Raw genomic sequence first — 22856 nt, forward strand, 5'->3', positions numbered from 1 at the left:
GACCAGGGATGCTTTGAGAGCACCTGGGAGTGAACCTACTTTGCGCAGGTCTATGAGAGCTAGGTATCCTGTGGATAGGCTGAAATATGATGGATTTACAGCCATTCACTATGCATATATGGTCAAAGTGATACAGGAACTAGAACCCACTTCTTTTGAGGAAGCCTTGAAAATCTGAAAGCCAATAGTGACAAGATACTGTCCTATCTTGTCAGACCATGCTCTTATTTCAGTTCCTTTGGAGCAGAATGTGAAGCTGAGCGCAGATGCAGGTGAGCTTCTGGAAGACCCTACTATGTACAGACGCATAGTAGGAAGCTTGATTTATATGACTATTACCAGGCCAGATTTGAGCTATGCTGTTGGACTGGTAAGTCAGTTTATGCAGGCTCCAAGGAAACCGCATTTGGATGCGGCTAGACGCATACTCAAGTATGTGAAGTCCACATTGCAATATGGACTATTTTATGAGACTGGGGTTCAGATACAGTTGCATGGATACACTGATGCTGATTGGGCTGGTAGCATTTCTGATAGACGATCTACCAGTGGATATGTGTTCTCTTTTGGGAGTGTTGCAGTCACTTGGAGCAGCAAGAAACAGCTTACAGTTGCCTTGTCCAGCATAGAGGCTGAGTACAGGGGTGCAGCAATGGCTGCATGTGAGGTAGCTTGGTTGCATAAGCTACTTTATGATATGCATCAGCCTACAGATGGGCCAGTTGTCATTTATTGTAACAACATGAGTAGTATACACTTGGCAAATAACCCAGTCTATCATGCTAGAACAAAGCACATTGAGGTGCATTATCACTATGTGCGGGAGAGGGTTTTACTAGGTCTTATTGATCTAGTTTATGTCAGCACAGAGGATCAGGTAGCTGACATATTTACGAAGGCATTGGGCACAGAGAAGCTGCGCAAGTTCAGAGACCTGCTTGGTGTGCAGGAATTGGGATTGAGCTCGAGGGGGAGTGTTGAGATATCGAGCTCCACTCGTGATACGCCAGGGTGACCGTTGTGTATTTATGTCACCGACTTGTCAGTTGTTGTAGACGCAGTTGGTACACCGCCCATGAATAATAGCTACATGATAGCTATCCTTATCTACTCTAGTTCGTGGCTCAGTTAGTATGCCACCTTAGTTAGTTGAGTTTGGTTTGAGACCCATATATAGGGTTCTTCTATTTCTTTGTATGAGAGTTCTTTTGGCTTACACAACTAAGAAGAGGAAAACTGTTTTCAGCCTCCACCTCTGTGTGTATTCCCCCATTGTGTAAGCAAGAAAGCTACAAGTGAGACTCCTTCCTTCTCTCCCACAATCTTGACAGATGTTAGTGACAAAAAGTTGATAGCCAATAAGAATTCTCATTCCTTCCTTGGCTTTTTCATCGGTGGAGATGAGGAGTCAACTTCCGATGAAAATAGAAGTTCATTCTTTGCTTCAAAAATGACATGCTCCCCCTTTAGCTCTTTCTCTAAGAGAAGCGAATCTGACACTTTAGAAAGGTCACCTAATGTAGCAAGCACACACATTGCCCCACCATGCGTTTGGTCAAACAAGTAAAGAAGCTTTGACTGCTTGATTAGCGCCACCTTCTCTAAGCTAGATGTCACATGTATCACTCAAAAAGGTCCAAACAAAGCTAAAATTTTCATGATTGTTTCTTGCCCTCGTGGTGAGCACTTCTTATGGAAGATCACCAAGTCCGCAACAAGGTTTCCAATGTACTCCTTGCAAGATGAATCCTTTCGTCGATCTGCATGCAAAGCTACTCCCTGCCTTGACGCAAACTCATCTATATGCAATATGTATTGAATGACAAGGTCAAAGCAAACAATATATTTAGCAACTAACCTAGAGTTATCTGAAAGTCACAAAACTTGATGGTAGGGTGCATCGGGTCCCCAAGAGTCTAGCAGTGAAATCTTGGCCAAAATTTATTCATGCAACTACCTTGTCCAAAGTCTAGCATCTAGGGCACTGCCCTGTCCGAAGTCATGCCAGTGACTTTGGACAGAGTAGCCACAGGTATCATTTTTGGCCAAGATTTCACCGTTGGACTCCCTACCGTCAAGTTTTGTCACATAAAAATATATGGTAGTTAGAAATCTCACCTTCTCTAGATCATCTTGTATCTTCATTTCCTCATGTGTTAGTGAGGCACCTCTTTGGGCAAAGGGATCTACAAACTCCTTGGTAGGAAGCTGAGGCCTTGGTTTGAATAGATCATGTTGTTTGTGCTTCAAATTCAACATCCCGCACAAGGTAATCTTCTTCAACCGTGGTAATATGCTATTGTGTTGCTACGATGGCACTCACTATATCTAAGCTTGTGCCATCATATCTTCCAATCTCTACCATCGTCGGATGCATATCCATGTAATCATAATCGATCAAGTCTTCCATCAAATCCCTTGACTAGGATGGAAAACAACTCTTCTTCCTTCATTTCCAAGTATTGCAGTACATCTGATAGAAGCAAGTATTGTACACCATCTACTTCAATGGGTGTGAAGGAGGCAAGGTTGGGTTTGTTGACTTGTGGCTGTTCTGAAGAAGATGGCACCATGAGAGCCAACCTTTGATCTGCCACCACCTAATGTTCCTCTTCAACATTTATGAGCTCTTCAATCATTTTTTCTCTCGTGCATGTGATAGCAACAACCTGTGGAGTTGTATCTTCATCGCTCTCCTCCTCTAGGGGTGTATCCAATGAAAGGAGGTAAATTGCCAATGTGCAATCACAATCCATGAGATCCAAAGGTGTTGTACTTGGTGCACTACCCATGGGAACAGTGCATACTCTATGCCAAGGATCCACATGGGTCAGACACCTATTCATTACTTTTTGGTCATTCTTCTCTGCCTGAAATACCATGAGCTATTCCAGAGGCACCAAAGTCATGTCAAATCCCTCGATGGAGTATATGCAGATAGCAATGGTGCTCAGAAAGTCTTCCACAACTTGAAGGGGAGGATCTAATGATTAGAGCATGCTGTCAAGGTTGAAGTTCTTAGATAAAACCTAAAATATATTGTCATCTTGGTTGGAAAACATAGTCTTGTGGATCCACTCATCAAAGTGTGCACGAGCATCCATCGTAGCAGGTAGGAGGGATGTGGTGGATATAAAGAGTTGAAGAGAGAAAGTGTGAAATGAAACAATAAAACAAGAACTAAACTAGTTCTACCTTAAAAACCTTAAGTTTTCAACCATTAAGGGTTGTTCGCATATGATATTTAGTTATGTCTTTACTTATGTCTTTGTAAAGTTTACATGCATATTTAAATGTGTTGATGTGGAAAGTGTATAGTAAGTGTATGATTTTTCATAAATATCATAATTTTTAAATATTGCAAGTTTGCAAGTGACAATATTCTATTGGCAAAAAATAAATAAAAATTTACAAGTGTTGGATATTATAACTTGTGGTGTTGGGATTTTTAGGGAGACTCTACAATTTTTAAAATATGTGGAGCCACATACTTTCCACTGGTTATAGTATGCTCAGCTCGGCTTTGAATTTTCCTACTATCCAGTTTAAAATAGAAGCTAACAGGTGGATTCTGCATTAACATTGTAATTTCCTAGCACATTATACTCAAGGGCCAATCATCCTCCATTTGCAACACTCAGGGCTCGCGGCCCTCACAAATGACAGTAACATCCATAGCTGCACTTTCACACATGTCTTGATCAAGGCACAACCATTTACCCTTGAGCATCCTTCATCTACGATACTTGAACATTAGGCATAAAGTTTGTTGTGTGACAAAGTACCTATAATTGGAAAGGAAAGTTAGCCGATCCATCCCAAAGTAAGATAATAGTCAACTAAGATAGAAAAATTTTACTTGAAAGCCATGTCCCTTGTTGTGACTGGACACTCCATTGTGTCAGGACTGTGAGTCATTTTTTATATCCAAGTTTTGCCTAGAATCCTTATTACATAATCCTCTGATACACTTTTTATGACGTACATGCTTTTGATACGTCTAAAAACCTTACATTTCTTGAACATATGTGCAAAAATTGCAATTTGTATGAAGCTGAGATATACATTCTTTGAGCCGGTGCTTGGCTTCATAGAGTTCAATATGTCTATTGAAATTGTTTTGCTACATATGTGCAAAATGTCACTACTACACAATGGCCATTCTATGCTATTGAGATTTGATATGTGCATAGACTTAAGGGTCTCATATTGTTGACCCCCCTTGGGCAATATGTACATGGAGTCATAGAGAAAAACAAAGTCCTTTGCGAGCTGCTGAGCTATATGCCCCTCAAAGAGCAATCCACCAATTTCGCGGTGGTAACACTTAAAAGAACGTGTGAAACTCTCGAGATTTTGCCACTCATAGCAATTCAAAGGGTATACTTCTGTAAATACAAGACAAGTAGTTACATAGATATCATGAAATTTCTCATTCTGGATGAGTCGCAAATACTTACTGTTTGCAATGTTTTGTCGAAAGGGCACAATGGACGCAATATGTATTTATTTTTTCCTGAATACATTTTGTAAAAACGACTCTATTTTACAAGGTAAGAATCAACATTCTTTTGTCTGAGAACTAAAATTTTACCCTTCTAGTGCTTTGATACATCTACAATTACAGATGTTTTCACCCTGAAAGCTCCTTTCATACTTGGACGTATATGTACCCAAGACGAGCAATGATGCGTATCAGTAATCGAATTCCCTTCTTCATCTTTTCTGTTATGTACTTCTATCAAGAGAATTCTTGTTCTTCTCTGAGGCATTAGATGTAAAGAAGTATGTACTAACCCCTAAATAATAAGCATTTTAAGTCTGTCTAGTAATCACCAATATGCTATACAAATCAATATGACATTAAGAGATGTTTACACTTTTGTAAACAGAGACAAACATCGATATCAAAATGCATGTGGGTATGTACATCAATTCAAAGTATAGATTCAATTTCAAAGTGTCACTTTAATCATACCGTTTACATGAAATATAATGAAAAAACTAACACAAGAATACTTAGAGAAATTTTCCAAAATAAATTTTATTATAATGAATAGGAGTCTAATTTGACTCAATACATTGTATAAAACATGGGTATTATAGAGTAGTTGTTACAAGGACAGTAGCCACATGGCATGCAAATCTTAATAGGCACACTGGATTGACACCTAAGATATTCCATGACTCAACACATTGTGCGTTATATGGATGAAATGATACAAGAGTTTCATGGATCATTGCCAATTGGCATGGAGATCCAAATGGACACACATGACCAATAAAGTAGAGGACTTTTGAACCATTGACTTTCAGCAGATCCATATTATCTAGCACCAAAGAATCACTCACCACATGAAAATAGTTGATCGAGAATTAAGTGCTTCACCTAAACCTTGTACAATACCTGCATGTACAAAAAAAAACCTATATGAATCCCTTTTAGCAAAAATACTTGCATGAATCCCTTTTAACAAAAAATATTTAGATAACTGCATGAATAGAAGCAATAAAAAATAGTAAAAATTTACCTATAAGCTGGTCTATTGAAGATAAGATTGAATCATTGCTGATTAAAATCCATTGCAAATGATGGACAAGAAAAAACATCAATCCCATCAAACATAAAAGTCACTAATTAAATGAATAAATTTTGGCACCACAAAATATGGCAAATTTACTTATAAATTGAGCTACAGAATCTCTGGTCTACCTTGTGTTAAGTGTTGCAACAACAATTGATCCTTGTCAATAATCGCGTGGTGGGGGGATTTTGCTTGAGCTGCGGCGCCAAACACACACTATATACACAAGAGGAAGGTCACTCAAGAATACAAGAAGAGAGATGGAGGCCAAAACGTTTTCTTGCTGGTTTCTTCTTTTTCTTCCACACACTATATAATGTACACAAAGTATAGATAAGATACAACATAAAGGAAAGTGGCCTACTAAGTCAAACAGTGCATAACTGACTATACTAATCCATTGGCGCTATGTCTTTGCCAGCTGTAGGTAGGTGTAACAAACTAAATATAATAAGTGATAAGTCAGTGGCCATGTGAGTATCATAATGACCACCAATGTGCTAACTGTAGATATGAAAACCCATCTAGCCAGGTGATCCATCATCAATGTCCGCACGTGTTGAGCTTGCCATCTCAACACTTCCCCTCAAGCTCAACTCTATCTCTGCAATGCCAAGTAAGCTTGGAACCTCCGAAGCCTCTCTGCACCCAATTTGTGAAAATGTCAGCTATCTGAACCTATGTGCTAACATATATCAAGTCAATCTCTCTTGCAAGTACCTTCTCTCTCACAAAGTGGTAGTGCACCTCAATGTGTTTTGTCCTAGCATGGAACACTCGATTCCTAGCTAACTGTATGCTGCTCATGTTGTTAGAATGAATGACAACTGGACCATCTCCCTCGACATCCAAATCACCTAATAACTTTTGCAACCATACCACCTCACATACTGCCATAGCAACACCTCTGTACTCAGTCTCTATACTCGATAAAGCAACTGTAGGTTGCTTTTTGCTGCTCCATGTACATTTGACATTCATCTTTTTTGCAGTTGGAGATTGAAGATTTTTATAACTTCTTGGGACGGGGTAAAGGGTTGAGAACTGGTATTAGTTCATTGAAAGATGTTGCACTTGTCCATTATTTTGCAAGGATTGATCCCCATGTTTTCTTGGTATTTCATAACATGTTCTCAGAGGAATCAACATGGCCTATACTATGTATTAAGGCACTTATAAGGCTACTTGGTTTCTCTGGGTTACAATACAATGCACACAAGGTGATAATCTTGGAGAAAACTGCAACCATATGGATTTTTGGTCATGGTCCTGGTTTCTATACTTCTAGAGCAAGATACTATCTGGCCCTCTCATCTTATGCTTTGGCAACAAATCGAGCATATAGAAAATCAATAGTTGGCTACAAGAGAAGAAAATTTATACGTTATAGAGGAAAGATCCCGAAGGGGGAGGAAGATGTAAAGGCTCTTGAGAGGTAGCTTTGTACTTTTCTTTCTTGAAAAATACTATGAATTTTCAAGTTTCATTGTCATCTTTAGTATTCATTCTTTGAAGCAGTCGTTGAAAAAACCATTTGAATAGCTCCTCAAGAGCATTTCTTTTGTAACTCCTCCTCCATGTCTTGTGCTTTGAAAAAAACTTGTATGTACTTGATAGTGCAAATTTTCCATGCCTTGGCCGCTATAAGTTGCTAGGGGCCTTTCTCCCACAAAGTAAGGCCCCTCAATATGAAGGATGTGCTACAAATTGAAAAGAGTAACAATCATTTTATGCCATTGGAAATTTTATCAAAGAGAGCTCGTATTAAATATTCTCTCTCTTACCAAATTAAATGTGATATCCGTTTCTCCCATGCCTCCTTCATTGCTTGAACAAGATTTGTAATCAAATATTTGAACTCTTTTGGATATGTATAGATTGTCTTTTGTTTCTTGAGGAGCTTTAGGGAGACCTTGCGGTGTCTCAAAATCTCCATTCTTAGAAATGTGAGTTGTGATGTGTTTGCAAAGTTTGTCATTATGCCACATAGCTCTCTCCAATAATCCCAAGTAATGGTCACTTGTTTTCCTATATGGTTTTCTAAAAAGCATCTAGCTTTTGAGCCTCCCATTGAGACATCAACCAAGACATCTTTTTTCTCAAAGTGTTGGATATTTCTTTAAGTGAACATCACCTTCATGTAAATCCATTCCGGAGAGTAATGCCTCATACTTGTCAATACACTCATCCGATAAAGACAAGGGATGAATTAAGTATGCATAGTCGAGATGAGATCTAAGAAGTTTGTCAATAATTTTAATCTTTGCATGCAAAGTACATATATGAATATTTTTAAGAGGAATTGAATGAATGGGATCCCATATATATTCCTTGGTTTTATATTTAGTGAGATCTATAGAGTCTCTAGTTGGAGCTCTTCTTGTAAGGTGCAAGTTGCTCCAATATTTAGACCCAACTTTTTTCATGCAATAAATATAGGGATATATTGCATTTGCCCCATTATATATTCCAAGCATACATTTGATAGTTTTTAAGTCAACAGTTATGTGCCATTTCACATTAAAATTACCAACCCCATCAGCCACCAACATTTCTCCTTCACTTTGAGACTTAATAATATTTGGAATACTTGTATGATTCCTTCTGCTTTAGAGGGGGTTCCTACTCGTCCTGTCGTTCTTTAAACCTTGTCGACAACACTTAACCTTCTTGAATAACCATTCAGCTTTGTCTTGCTACGGATGGCATGAACCCATTCGGTCTCTGCTCAACTTCTTATAGTGTGTGGCTTGTACTCCTTATTAACGACAACACCCCCCATCGCTTTCTATGAAGAAAGAACACTTGATCCTTAGCTTGCTCGTATTGAACCCACTCACAAATCAACCATGTGTTGGATTCCATGCATATTTTAAAGAATGTGGGTAGCTGACTATGGGACCAAATCATAGGAAAGAGAGACACCACAGGGTATGAATGGATTTGAAGGAGGTAGGCAAGATGGAGACGCTTTGGCCACAGTCGAGTGCTGATGGTTGCTTGTAACTACCTTGTGCTCCTTGGGTTTTATCCACTAAAGAAGATCACATTGTGAAGCAAATTATCAGGTCTATTCATACTCCAAGAGGTATGATGCATTCTCTTAGATCCGCTTTTTCTAAAGATGACCAACTATTAGAGCTAAAACCCCATGATTGGCATAAGATATGTCAGGTTTGTACTACAAATGGATTGTAAGTGGTCTACATATTTTGCTATTTGGATTCTAGTTAGTGTTTGTAATGCTTCTTTGTTTGTGGAAATTTATAGTACAGATCGGGATTGCAAGATACCTTACTCTAGAAATATGTGAGGTAATTTAAAAGTTGTCAAATTTAGTGTAATGGATCTCACAGAAGGAGATCAAGACATCCTCTATTGAATGCGCAAGGTGAGGAGTAGTGGAGACGGTCTGTCTCTGAGAAGTACCTTCCCACCAACATGCTCACGATAAAAACCCACCTCCTAATGCATATTGTAGATGAAGTGGAGATCGTGGGACCTCTCCATACGCGATGGATGGTCTTCTTGGAGCACTTCATGAAAACCCTAAAAGGATTTTTGTGAGACAATGAGCTCGACCAGAAGGTAGTATGGCTGAAGGCTGGTTGGTGTTTGAGTCATTAGTCCATATTTTGCATTGACTACCAATGGTAGATTCATATAAAAATATGCTATGGTCGCTGAAGGATGATGATAGATTGACCAGAGATGTGTGGTTGGAAATGGGATAGAAAAAAAGGATGGATGCTCCAATGGAGGAGAAAATGAATCGCTTTTGTATGTTGCATCATGCATCCATGGAGACATGGCTTGCTATGTAAGATCAGAAAGAAACGTGATAAAAATTTTGACACAATATGTGCCATTGACCAATTCGATATCCCAAGGGCATGGAGAAGATGTCATGGTTTATGTCTATGTAATGCTTACATGGAGATTTGATCGCAGCCTCTTGTGAAGGGGTGGAGGTCTCTACTAAGGAGTTGGAATCCTCGAGCGGATGTAGTCCAAAGGTGACGACATGTTTTATAAGCAATCATCTCTAGATTTTATATGTGACAACTAATCTAATCATTTCAATGTATAGTACAAAATATACAATGCGGCGTGGTTGCAGGGCAACATTTTTGCATCGAGTGCATCAACAAAATACGCTCCACAATGGATTGTGGTGTCATGGCAAAGTTTGAGCAAGAGAACCCACAGCGAGCCATGGATCCAAACACTCTTATAGATGAGATGGAGTATTTTTCAAACATACAAAGTGTTATCACGGTGGATTACTATAGCTTCTCGATGATCATATTCGATGTGTAATTGTTCAAAGTGGTAGTAGAAGGAGCCAGGGCAACCGTTTGACGAGGTCCATCTGGATTTCTCGAAATAGATTCCAAAAAAAGACGGACATATCTTTGTGACATGTTTGTCTTGCCGGCCCATTGTGAATAGGTGTATGAATTTTCTTTTTAAAAATTATTACAACGTGGTGTATGCCACAAATGTTGAATCTCTCTTGTATGTGATTTTGAGCATGTAATTTTCTATCCAAACCCTCGACAACCTCCATGGTGGTATATTGTGCCTTTAGCTCCCTGAATTGCAAGAGTGTATGATGAAATTAATGTTTCCAGCATAGATGAGGATAGTATGCAAATGGTTGAATGCGCAAGGTGAGGAGTAGTGGAGACGGTCTGTCTCTGAGAAGTACCTTCCCACCAACATGCTCACGATACAAACCAATTTCCTAATGCAAATTGTAGATGAAGTGGAGATCGCGGGACCTCTCCGTACGTGATGGATGGTCTTCTTGAAGCACTTCATGAAAACCCTGAAAGGCTTTTTGTGAGACAATGAGCTCGACCAGAAGGTAGTATGGTTGAAGGTTGGTTGGTGTTTGAGGCGTTAGTCCATATTTTGCAGTGACTACCAATGGTGGATTCAAATAACACTATGCTATGGTCGCTAAAGGATGATGATAGATTGACCAGAGATGTGTGGATGGAAATGGGGTAGAAAAAAAGGATGGATGCTCCAATGGAGGAGAAAATGAATCCTTTTTGTATGTTGCATCATGCATCCATGGAGATGTGGCTTGCTACGTAAGATCAGAAAGAAACGTGATAAAAATTTTGACACAATATGTGCCATTGACCAATTCGATATCCCAAGGGCATGGATAAGATGTCGTGGTTTATGTCTATGCAATGGTTACATGGAGATTTGATCGCAGCCTCTTGTGAAGGGGTGGAGGTCTCTACTAAGGAGTTGGAATCCTTGAGCGGATGTAGTCCAAAGGTGACCACATGTTTTATAAGCAATCATATCTAGATTTTATATGTGACAACTAATCTAATCATTTCAATGTATAGTACAAAATATACAATGCAGCGTGGTTGCAGGGCAACATTTTTGCATCGAGCGCATCAATAAAATACGCTCCACAATGGATTGTGGTGTCATGGCAAAGTTTGAGCAAGAGAACCCATAGCGAGCCATGGATCCAAACACTGGTATAGATGAGATGGAGTATTTTGCAAACATTCAAAGTGTTATCACGGTGGATTACTATAGCTTCTCCATGATCATATTCGATGTGTAATGGTTGAAAGTGGTACTAGAAGGAGCCAGGGCAACCGTTTGACGAGGTCCATCTGGATTTCTCGAAATAGATTCCAAAAAAAGATGGATAGATCTTTGTGACATGTTTGTCTTGCCGGCCCATTGTGAACAGGTGTATGAATTTGCTTTTTAAAAATTATTACAACGTGGTATATGTCACAAATGTTGAATCTCTCTTGCATGTGATTTTGAGTATGTAATTTTCTATCCAAACCCTCGATAACCTCCATGGTGGTGTATTGTGCCTTTAGCTTCTTGAATTGCGATAGTGTATGATGAAAGTAATGTTTTCAGCATAGATGAGGATAGTATACAGATGGAGGGTTCAATATTGCAAGGGGTGGATGTCAAAGATGTCTTGGAGTGTGTAGAGGAGGCGGAATTGGGTAATGATGATGGAAAGATAGGAGGCTAAGAATTCTTTGAGAATGAGGTGGACTCATCCTTCTGTGGTGACTTTTCTATCAGCCTTCCAATGTATGCGGAGTTGTGCCAAGAGATGGGCATGGTACCATAGGCTACATCATACTTGTAGCATCCACCTACACAATTTGTTGATGAATCGCTTATAACGGTACTCTAGGATATGCATTTTAAGTAACATCATTTTTTAAAGAGTTATATTACTGTGCTTTGCTTGAATCTTTATATTGATTATGCTATCTTTTCTTTTGTTTTACAGGTGACCTTTGACGATATTTGGAGAGCACGATGAGTCAAGGGATGAGCGACAAGGAGTTGCGGGAGATACTCACATGTATGTCTCTAGATCAGATGGCTTGATTCAGAAATATGGTAGACTAGGAGCTTTCTCGGACACCATCAGACCGTTACGTTAGATCTATATCGGAATGCTCTGATGCTTTGGTCTTCAGTAGATGAGGTTGATGCTCCAGACTTGTGATAGAGAAAGAAAGTGGTTTTGGGGGGTGTTGCAGAGATGTGGATGTGGTGAGCCCACAGTCAGCTCGAGATACAAGTGCTACTCCTCAGTCTCATGCACGTTCGAGAAAGGGTGGCTCAGGTGGTTGTTATGGAGGCACCGACGCAATATCTCCGTCTCATCATTCTAGTGGAGTTGCATCACCTGTGGGATTTATCACACGTATGGGGATGTCTACTCTAGTGACTCCAGCTTTTGCTCAGCCTTTCGCAAGTGGCACCCCTATAGGTGCTAGTCCAAGAGATACCACCCCCGTGGATACACCAGATGTACATGAGTCTCCTCGTTAGGCCCATGAGAACGATCATAGGTGCGAGAGGACACATGTTAGACATACCCCAAATAGGTATGGATACCTTGTAGATGATAGGACAAGAGCCCTGATTATGAATGATAAGGGGAGGAGGGTGAAGGCTCATATGAAAAAGTTGTGCCAACAAGTTTTTTAACACAACAACTTGGACCATTGGAAGAACATACCCTAGGGGAGCAAGGATTACATAGTAGAATCCTTAAATGAGGATTTTCTGGTACCCACTGTGGTAGAGAGGTTTTTCATAGGTAGGACGATGGAGTGCATGCATGTGTATATGTCACAAAGAGGATCAGATGCATGCAAGGCACTCAAGAGTGGTGCCTCAAAGCCCGAGTGGCTAGACCAAAATGACTGGAAAAGACTCAAGGAGAACAGTACAGATTCTCCAAGACATTGCATACTGCAACGCGAGGTAGCGATGGCACGAGTAGATGTAGGGGTTTTTCATCATCTTGGGAGTGGCGGCCATAGGACTGATGTGGAGGACTTTGTAAGTTTTTTGAGAGCTGATTTTTGAGCTCGGAATGTGCCTAAAATTTGCCAAAAAATCCAGAATTTAGGGGAAAAATCTTCGATATCGAAGGCGGCAACTGCATCTAGGACGATTTTAAGCACCAAGTAAAAGATGACTTTTAAAAGGCGCTCGAGTGACACGTGGATTTTTGATAATTTTTCCAAATGCCATGCGGGATGCCGGGAGCTGCCAGTCAGTGCGCGATGCCGAGACGGATGCGCGGGATTTTTCAGAGGCCGAATCGGAGTCCGGACGCGGAAGAGGCCAAAAATAGGCCAAGAATGAAAAGGTGGACAAAAACTAAAGGCCAAAAGGGGGTGCCCTTTGGGAGGGGGCACCCCCCCCTCATTTTCTTTCATGTGGTGGCAGCATGGCAACACTGATCAAACGGCGCAAAAATCGCCCCCCCCCCCCCACAAATCGATTATGGGGCTGCAAGCAACCTATCTAACAGATCATGGCCAGCAAATCCTCCTTCTTCCCTAATCCTATCGCCGCCCTTCGCACGAGATATGGCTGACTGAATGAAGAGATCAAAATCTAGTCTTTCTCTCTCCTCTCTATGGGTTGTTCATGCGTACTATCTTGAAGGAGGAATCGAAAAGGAGATTGAAGGAAACGGTGATGGAGATTGATGGAGATGCTGAAGATTGATGTGTAGCATTGGATTGAGAGCAATGGAGGCTCTATCCGCTGGTCACGCAGTCATTTAATGCATCTCGGGTTTCGTAAAAACACGGTATGACCATTTTTATGAAGAAGATGAAGGGTTTTGGGTATTTTATGATGGTAATGATGTTGTTATTGGATGAAACTTTGTTTGAGTGCTGGTTGTATCATGATTAATTGCTGTGTATTAGAAAGTTTTGATTTTGCAATGATTTACATACGCTATTTAATTCCCGTAAAACCCGAAATGCGGTTTTTAAGCGGTAAAATGATAGTTTTGTCGTTCCGGGTGGGTGAAATGTGTTCTTATGGGGGAAAAATGGAAAATAAATTGAATGTTAGTATGCTGAAGTGATTGGAACAAGAAAAATAAAAAAATAGCATATTTTATTGACAAATAAATCAAGAAAATGGAGAAAAAATAGAAATACGCTTCACAAAAATAAGAAAAAGTATAATGATTGTTTGTGGATGCATGGTGGTGGCAAAGCATGGGGTTTAGCCTCAATTTGCCCTATCTCTTTGTTAAAGTTTGTGATTTATCGCTTTTTATACATCAAAACATGACAAAATAAACCTTTACACCTATGCAACGAAAGCAATACCTAAACGTAGGGGGTGGGATGTTTGAATGGTGCGATTTGCGTATTGATTGTTGCTGATTTTTTGATGCATATCATGAAATAGAGTTCGGTGTATTTTAATTAAGAGGATAGTAGCACAAGTGTTGTCTCGGTGCTATCTTTACATCACCGTAACGAGTTAGTGAATGAGCATTGTAAAGCCTGGTTGTGCACAACACGTTTCTGATTGAAATTTATATTTGAGCACTAGGATCATCCACTTTGCATGTGCATGTCAACCATGGTATTAGAATACAAAGGACTGGATGCATAGCACCTGTTTTCGATGATGATGACCCAAGCTTGAGTGTGGAAAGGCAACCTAAGCCGTAGAATAGACGTTCGTTTCGTGGGGGATCATTTGGTAAGGACACATGGTATCTCCTAGAATACTCTCAAAATGAAAGAGTGGAGTTTTTTCATTTGTTCTATATGTTGAGCAGCGCATCAAGGGGCTAATCCCTGCAGTGTAGGAGAGTTGCAGTGGGGCCGCGGTGATTCCACCGAGAGGTTGCCTCCCATGTATGTGATTATCGTGGCATTTATTGCCAGTGTGTATGGGTTCTCCCTCTGTGGAGTTTATAGAAAGGGAAATGTTGGACTACAAAACTATAAACGCATAGATTAGGCTTTAGGACAGCTCGTCCTTTAGCAGCAGATAGACGCTCCTGGCTTGCGAGGCCATGTGGGTGTGTTTGTCTGTTATGAGCATGAGGTCCGGCTAGTGCCATAGCCAGTTCCGACCCATTTGAGTCCCTTCAGTGGTGCGTTTTCCGGTAGTTGCCAACAAGTGGTGATTCTCGAATCTAGGGTTTTTAGGGACCAAAAAAGTTGGTTTATGTCCTCTGACAAGGACTGTTAAGCCGAAATACAAAAAGTAGAACGTGCAAAGAGGGCTAGACAGCGGTTGGAGATTGTAAGATGCTATTCTCCTCAAAGGAGCAACCTGATACGCATAAAAGGCATGGTCTTAGTAACCCAACTGCTACACATAGTCCTTTAGGTGCAGGAGGAAGCGCAAGTTATTCCTCTCTTCCACCAAGTCAACCCACTTCAAGTGGGGGTGGGATCCCATCAGTCCAATCTCCTATTGTTAATCTGATTATTGTCATGGCACAACCCATTGCAATTCTTATAGGGACCTTTGCCCATTTTTAATGGGTTAGCCGAAGAAGATGTGGAGTTTCACATTTATGAATTCCAAAGATTAATGTTTAATTACCGCATTCAAGATGGGGGACATCTTACGATGTTCTTTAACATGACATTAAAGGGAAGGGCTGCAGTATGGTATCATAGCATAGAGACTGGAACCATAACTACAATTGATCAATTTTACGCAGCTTTCCGAGGAGAATATGCCCCTGAAAGAGGTGGCCAATACTGGTTACATGTTTTGAATGTAACACGCCAAGACCACCATAAGAATGTGAAAGCCTATGCCAAGAAGCTTAAGGAAGTATTTCGTAAGTTACAAACTTACATTCCCATTCCACCGGTTGCCCAATTGCAATACTTCTTGCATGGATTGGATTTCAATATTCAGGTACAATTGAGCAGTGTGGCTTTGGCTGATAAAGACATCGCCATCACGCGGGCAAAAGGAGTAGAGTCATGATTACAAACGACCTACTCCTCTCGAATAAATCTTAACGCGGATCTAGTACCTGGAGGCAATTTACCATTGATAAATGGAAGTCAAGGGATGCCTATGAATAACCCTAATGGGAGAGGAAGCATGGTTCAAAATCTACCTTTGCTGCGAGCTCCTCCCAGTGTGACTATGCGTATGGCTAGTCAGTTGGCTCCACCAAATGTTAGAGGCCAAGCTTCAAACCCTAATGTTGTTCCTGTGAGTCAACAACCAATGCCCAATCAAATTGTTAGGCCAATGGAACGACGAATAGATGATCAAGGCTATGAGTCGAGTGCCTCTAATGTCCTTGTGGCGAAGTTAAGGATATGATGAAGCACTACACCGACATGATTTCTGAACAATATTTGCAAATAGCTGTTGACGTTAATTTCTTGAAGAGGCTGCAGAATCAGATACGGAGTCGACGCCCTGAAGAGGGTGGTCCCTCAAGATTCAGCTGTAAGTGGTGTGGCGGACAACATTTCCCTAGAAACTGTCCAAATATTAAATGTGATATTTGTGGGAAGTCGGACCACTTAGCCGCTACCTGTTGGAGTAAGATTAGTTCCCTCCAACAAGGGAGTAAATAGCCAAGTCCAGTTAATCATAGAGCACAAGTAATAACCTCCAGCAAAATGATGGACCAAAATAAATATTGCAAAGGGGAAAGACCACTATAGAGGAGTTGCCACAAGGCAATGGAGTCAGCCTTATCGAGGCTGTACGCATCAATGGCGCTGAAGTCTCTAACCTACGAGCCGTGACAAGAGGCCAAAAGGCTAAAGAGGGTAATAAAGATAATGCAAAATCGGTCGAGGAAAGCCCTAAGCAAGGGGATAAGGGGACGCAAGTCCTGAATCCTGGCGTGGAAGGTGGACCTCTAAGGCTTGTTGACAAAAATATCGATCCTAATAAGGATGAGGAAGTGCCAAGAAAGACGGCAAGAGCTAAAAAAGAAGCACCAAAGCCGGCCGGTCCCGAGACCAAAAGAAAGAATGGTTTGGCGAGAAAAGAGAGCTTTGGCTACCTATCATGATTTTGATTTAGCAAGTTCTCTTTGCAAAGTCAAACCAGATGTAAACCTCTTACAGTTGATTAAATTATCTCCAGGAGTACGCAAGGAATTCAAAAAGATCCTGCATATTGGGTATATTGTAGAACCTTTGGGCATAGCATGAGTAGGGGAATATTGGTTTGATCATGTTGAAAAGAAGTGCCCTAGGGTTCTAGCATACGTGGATGGAATATTAGTGGAGCATGCTATCATAGACACTAGGTCCTCCGTCAATATCATGAGTTCAGAGTTGATGGAGAGGTTGGGTCTAGCCATCCAAAAAGATGGCTCCACCCTTCTTAGAATGGCTGATGATAGTCTAAGGCAACCAGAAGGTTGCGTTACTAAAGTCCATGTTACAGTTGAAAGTGTAGAATGCTTCTTGGACTTTAGGGTGATAAGACTTGCAGGATGTCCTAGCTATCGAGTCTTGCTAGGTAGGCCTTGGATCTTACAAATAGACTGTCAAGTCGATATACCCGCTGGTCGAGTGGTTCTAGGTAGAGGTGCTAATCGATTAATAGTCGATGCTTACCCTTGTTAGCTATATATAGACAGACTATATATAAAGATAAAATCTCCAAGAAATTCGTGCAACTGAACTTGGGATGTAAGCAGTATATCTGTCACATCAAAACTTAAAGAAAAACGTTACAGTGATATTAGAACAACACAAGGTCTATATAGACGGTTCGCAATGCTGCTCTATAGACAACATAAGACATGTGGGGCCCCATGAACAGAATATAAATAAAAAAATTTGTCATCAGCTGGAATATAGACGCTCATCAGCTGGAAAGAATATAAACAAAATAATGTGTCATCAGCTAGAATATAGATCCTCATCAGCTGGAAAGAATATAAACGAAACAATGTATCATTAGCTAGAATATAGACGCTCATCAATGGAATAACAAACGAGGACGATCATCATGAAGCATGGAAATATCAACATCCAAAAGTAATGTTGATGTTGAAATGTAGAGAGAGAGAGAGAGAGAGAGAGAGAGAGAGAGAGAGATAGATAGAGGAAGCTTATCTGCTAAGTGGCTCTCGTAAGCTACCAGGTTTCTAAACAACCTCTCTGTATCATCTCCCACTCTTATTTTGGGCAAGTACAGAATGACCTTAGCATCGAATCTGACTGAGTTCATGTAACTTGGTGCTACAGGTTGGAATTTGATACCACAATTGTGAAGATCAACTGCAGATGATACTTAAGTTGTGAAGATCAACTGCAGATGATACTTAAGCCAGGGCATAAAGAATCCAATATCACTATGAATTATATCTCTAGATGGTGCTGCTGTATTTGATGAGGTACTTTTGTGAGAAAACACTGTGAGTGACAATTTTTGGCTTAGAAAGTATGTTGTATGTTTTGTAACTATTTGCCCTCCTTGAGTACTAATCCAAGCAGAATTCTGGAATGGACTCCCAAATCCTCTCTAAGCATCCTGGTAAAGCAGGTTGGTCTTTTAAGATGGGGAGAATATACAAGTCTAGAGCCAACGGTTATGAATGTATGCAAGCATATTAACATATTAAGGAGAAAAACAACCAGATCCGACTATGTGTAGATTTTAGAGAGTTGAATAAGCAGACGGTTAAGGATTACTACCCATTGCCATTTATTGACTAGATTTTGGATCAACTAGCGGATAGGGAAATATATTCGTTTATGGATTGCTTTGCGGGTTATAACTAGATGGCAATTGTAGAAGAGGACAAGTTGAAAACGACTTTCATTACTGTCTTTGGTACTTTTGCGTACCATGTGATGGCCTTTGGATTGTGCAATGCACCTAGATCATGGCAATGAACAACAGACAAGACCTTTGGTGACATCTCCCCAGATGAGTTGAAAGTATTTATTGATGACCTGGGGCAGCCACTGTAAGGGAAAGGATGTTGATTATCTTAAGAAAGTGCTTTGAGCGCTGCAGACGATTTTATATCGCTCTTATCAAGGTTATAGTCGCTATGAGTCCACCACGCACTCCGAAAGAGGTACATAGCTTTCTGTCATCGGTAGGGTACTATCAAAGGTTTATAAATGCCTTGGCAGAAAGGACGTTACCATTAACGAACTTATTATCCTTTAGTTGTCTATTAGTATGGAGCGACCCTTGTAAGGTAGCTTTCGAGGATGTGAAATAGGAGCTAGTAAAAGCACCACTTTTAAAAGCACCTAAAAGAGGCGAGGTATTTTACATATTTTCAGCAGCCACCATGCATAGTATCAGCTGGCTGTTTAGCCCAAATCTGGGAGGAAAAGTGGTATCATCCGATAGCTTTTGCTAGTCGAAAATTGGGCATATCAGAAATTAACTACACCTACATGGAGAAGTTGTGCCTTGCGATGGTCTTTGCGACAAAAAAATTCAGGCACTATATCCTCTATGAGAAGGCAGTTTTCTATACGAAGGCGGAAGGGCTTAGATTGCTTATGAACAAGCTGCAACTGCCTGATCATCTAGCAAAGTGGTTAATCACTTTGCAGGAGTTCGATTATGAGATTAAGAGTAAGCCACCGAGGTTGCAGGGGATTGTGGAATGCCTTGTGGATTTCGGGGAGCCGAAAGAGACTTTGGCTAAAGGAAGTGATATTGAAGAAATGTTTAAAATTGATACAGCTTCTATCCCATCTTAGTATGCTGCTATCACGCATTATCTATCAACGGGAGAGACTGGAGCTGGTTTATCAAAATCTTAAAAGAGGAAGATCAGACAACATGCTTTGAAGTTTTCCTTGATTGCAGGAACACTATATTAGCAGGGTGTTGATGATATCTACCGTCGATGTGTGATGCCTGACGAGGTTCCTTTCATCTTGGAAGAGTGCCATGACTCTACATGTGGAGGGCACTTTGCTGGACGGTTGACGGCACAGAAAGCTTTAAGAATTGGATATTGGTGGCCATCCATCTTCCAAGATTCCTTTGAGTACGTTAAGAGATGTGATACCTGTCAAAGACATGACAGCAGAGAGAATAGGAAACGCCCACTTACGCCTATCATGGCTATCCTTCCATTTGAGAAGTGGGGCATTGACTTTGTGGGTCCTATCACCCCGTTGTCCACTATCCAGAAGAGATACATTATAGTAGCAACTGATTATTTTACAAAATGGTCAGAAGCGCAGGCGACGAGGCAGGACAATGCAAAAGAGACTGCAAATTTCCTTTTAGAGCAGATTATCTGCCGTTTCGGTCCACCGAAGGAACTAGTGTCGGACCGTGGAACCCACTTTTTGAATAAAGTGATCAAAAGCCTAACTGAAGCTTAGCAAATCAAGCACAACAAAACAACCCCCTATAATCCACAAGCCAACGGGCAAGTTGAAAGTACTAATAAGCAGCTTGTGGGTATCTTGTCTAAAATAGTCTCAGAGAAGAAACGAGACTGGGACAGGAAGTTATATGTGGCAATATGGGCGTACAATACAACGTTCAAGCGAGCTACCGGCCGTACTCCATTTAAATTAGTTTATGGGGAAGAGTGTGTGTTACCCCTCGAAATCGAGTTGCCAACCATACGGTTTGCAATTAACCACTCTTTGGGAGACGAGGATGCACTCTTTGAACGTTTCACGACCATAGCTCACCTAGATGAGCTGAAGTTGCAGAGCTTATTACACCAGGAGATAGCTAAACATCGGATGAAGCAGTTGCATGACCTTAAAGCAAAGACGTATACCTTTAAAAAAGGGCAATTAGTTTTGTACTACAATGCGCATAGGGAGCTGTTTCCAGGGAAGCTGGAACCTAGATGGGATGGCCCCTACAAGATTGTCAGGATAGGAAAAAATAGGTCTACGGCTCTACTAGCTGATCTGCAGGGAGTAGAAGTTAAAAATAAGGTTAATCTTAATATTAAACCTTATTATTTCTAAGGATGCTAACACGGAGAAATGCATTGCAGGTCCATGCTGGGGCTGATTTGAGACATACAAAAGAGCTTAAAGTTGGTTGATGGGGCGGTTAATTCCTTATTTGGAGCACCCATATCTGGAGCAGAGATACCATCAAGGGAAACTTATCTGGTGGAGCAAAGGATACAAAGTGATTGAGCAAGAAGACAGAACCTTTGTGTGGAAGATCAAAGTCTTCTGCCATCACTGCTTACGAATGTTGATGATGCCAGGAGGCATATTCCACGGTGGATTCCGTGAGGTTTTACGGTGGATTCCGTAAACTTAGATGACCGGGGCTCATACGCAAAGAGGATTCTTTGTGCGAGAAGTTGATGGGGACGCCTGTCCTTTTCGGGCGTTTCATTAATTTAGTGTGTACATGGGTGATTCCATAGCGGGTGATTCCGCAAAATGCATATTAAATTAATAAACGTTTATGAGTTTAGAGTGCGCACTCGTAATAAATTAAGGTTAGGATTTATTTCTAACCAGTTGATTTATTTATGTAGCTGAAGACTGCTAGGTATTCACTTTTGTCGGTTTAATTGTGTTATTTTACTAACGATTGTGAATGCTTCAGTTGATGTGTAGAGATAGCAGCAGTGGCGGAGGAAAGCATTGGAGTCTAGCGGGTTTTCGACCTTTGGACTATATTTTGATAGGCGCCACGCCTATATTTTGTTATGTCTATAGAGACATTGATTATTTATTATTATTTTGTATGCGCTTATGCGCTTGGATATGTTATTTCTATTTGGACATTGAGATTGGGCGTGCCAGACTCTATGGGCACCGTCCATTAGCTTTATTTTCTTATTTTTGGTAGAAAGCAACTCAAAAGCTAAAAGCTTGTCATATTTTTGTAATTGGGCTATTTTTGAGCATAAAGATTGAAAATATACATTAAATACATGCTTTGTGAAGCGCTCACACAAGGCATGGGGGAGATTCAACCCAATTTGTCTCTTGTCTCATGTCGTGCTTGCTTTTACATTGGTTTTTGTGCTAAAAAGTAGAGTACTTTGTTCTTGGGGACCTTTGGGAATTCACTACGTGAGCTACCTACGTCCGATCTGCGCACCAGTGGTATCAGAGCGGAGCAGAGATCAAGGGCTTCCAATCGCTACCAATCTCGGGCGAAGGCGGAGCTCCAGGAACAAACGGCCTCTACAGTCAATCTCGTCGCGAACCGTCGATACAGGCAGACTTCTGGCGATCAAGAACCCCTATTTCCACTGTCAGATCGCGAAGGACCACTCTCTGTCGGCGGAGGACCACTCCTACATCCTCACATACAAGTCGTGAAGAAACTGTGAGAAAAGCTCTTAATCCTATTAATCAAAATCTTAATTATAAAGCTTAAGGGTATTAGAGAAGCTTATTTGCTTCAAAATTCTCATCGTGATCAACAAGAGAGCCCCCGAAATTTCCGCGTAGTACAAAACGGCCCCCCCCCCCACGATTGAAAAAAAACGGCGGACTGATCTTCTTTCTTAAGCTTATTAAGCTTAAGCTTAACTAATTAAGCTTAAGCCATACTATACTCTGCAAGTTCTACTGGGCAGATAAGTCTGCAAACTCTCGGTCACGCACTCCAGAAGACAAGTTCCGTAAGTCACTTGGAATCAAGTCCTGCAAGTTCTGTAAATCGGCTAAGTCCAACAAGTTCACAACCCTGCAAGTATGCTAAGTCTGCAACTCTGCAAGTCAGACTAAATCAGAACTGACTAACGCTCGAAACTCCTAGAAGACTTGTTCGTTTGCAAAAACTCAGAACTGGAAAGTTGTTCGCAGCAAGCTGTTTTACCTATCTGCAACTTCGTTGAAGTACTTTCAGCAAACAGAGACAGAAATATTGAAGAAGAAAATACCCAAAAATACATAGCCTTGTAACCCCAAATTTGAGCTACGCTCATCCCGCTAACTGATTTTGAGTGAGAAAGGTTTGTTGAGTTTTACAGGATGACTACCCCACATA

This window comes from Lygodium microphyllum, chromosome 20 (genome assembly GCF_053477565.2).
Source record: "Lygodium microphyllum isolate KBCC chromosome 20, Lygodium_microphyllum_v1.1.10, whole genome shotgun sequence".
NCBI lineage: Eukaryota > Viridiplantae > Streptophyta > Polypodiopsida > Schizaeales > Lygodiaceae > Lygodium > Lygodium microphyllum.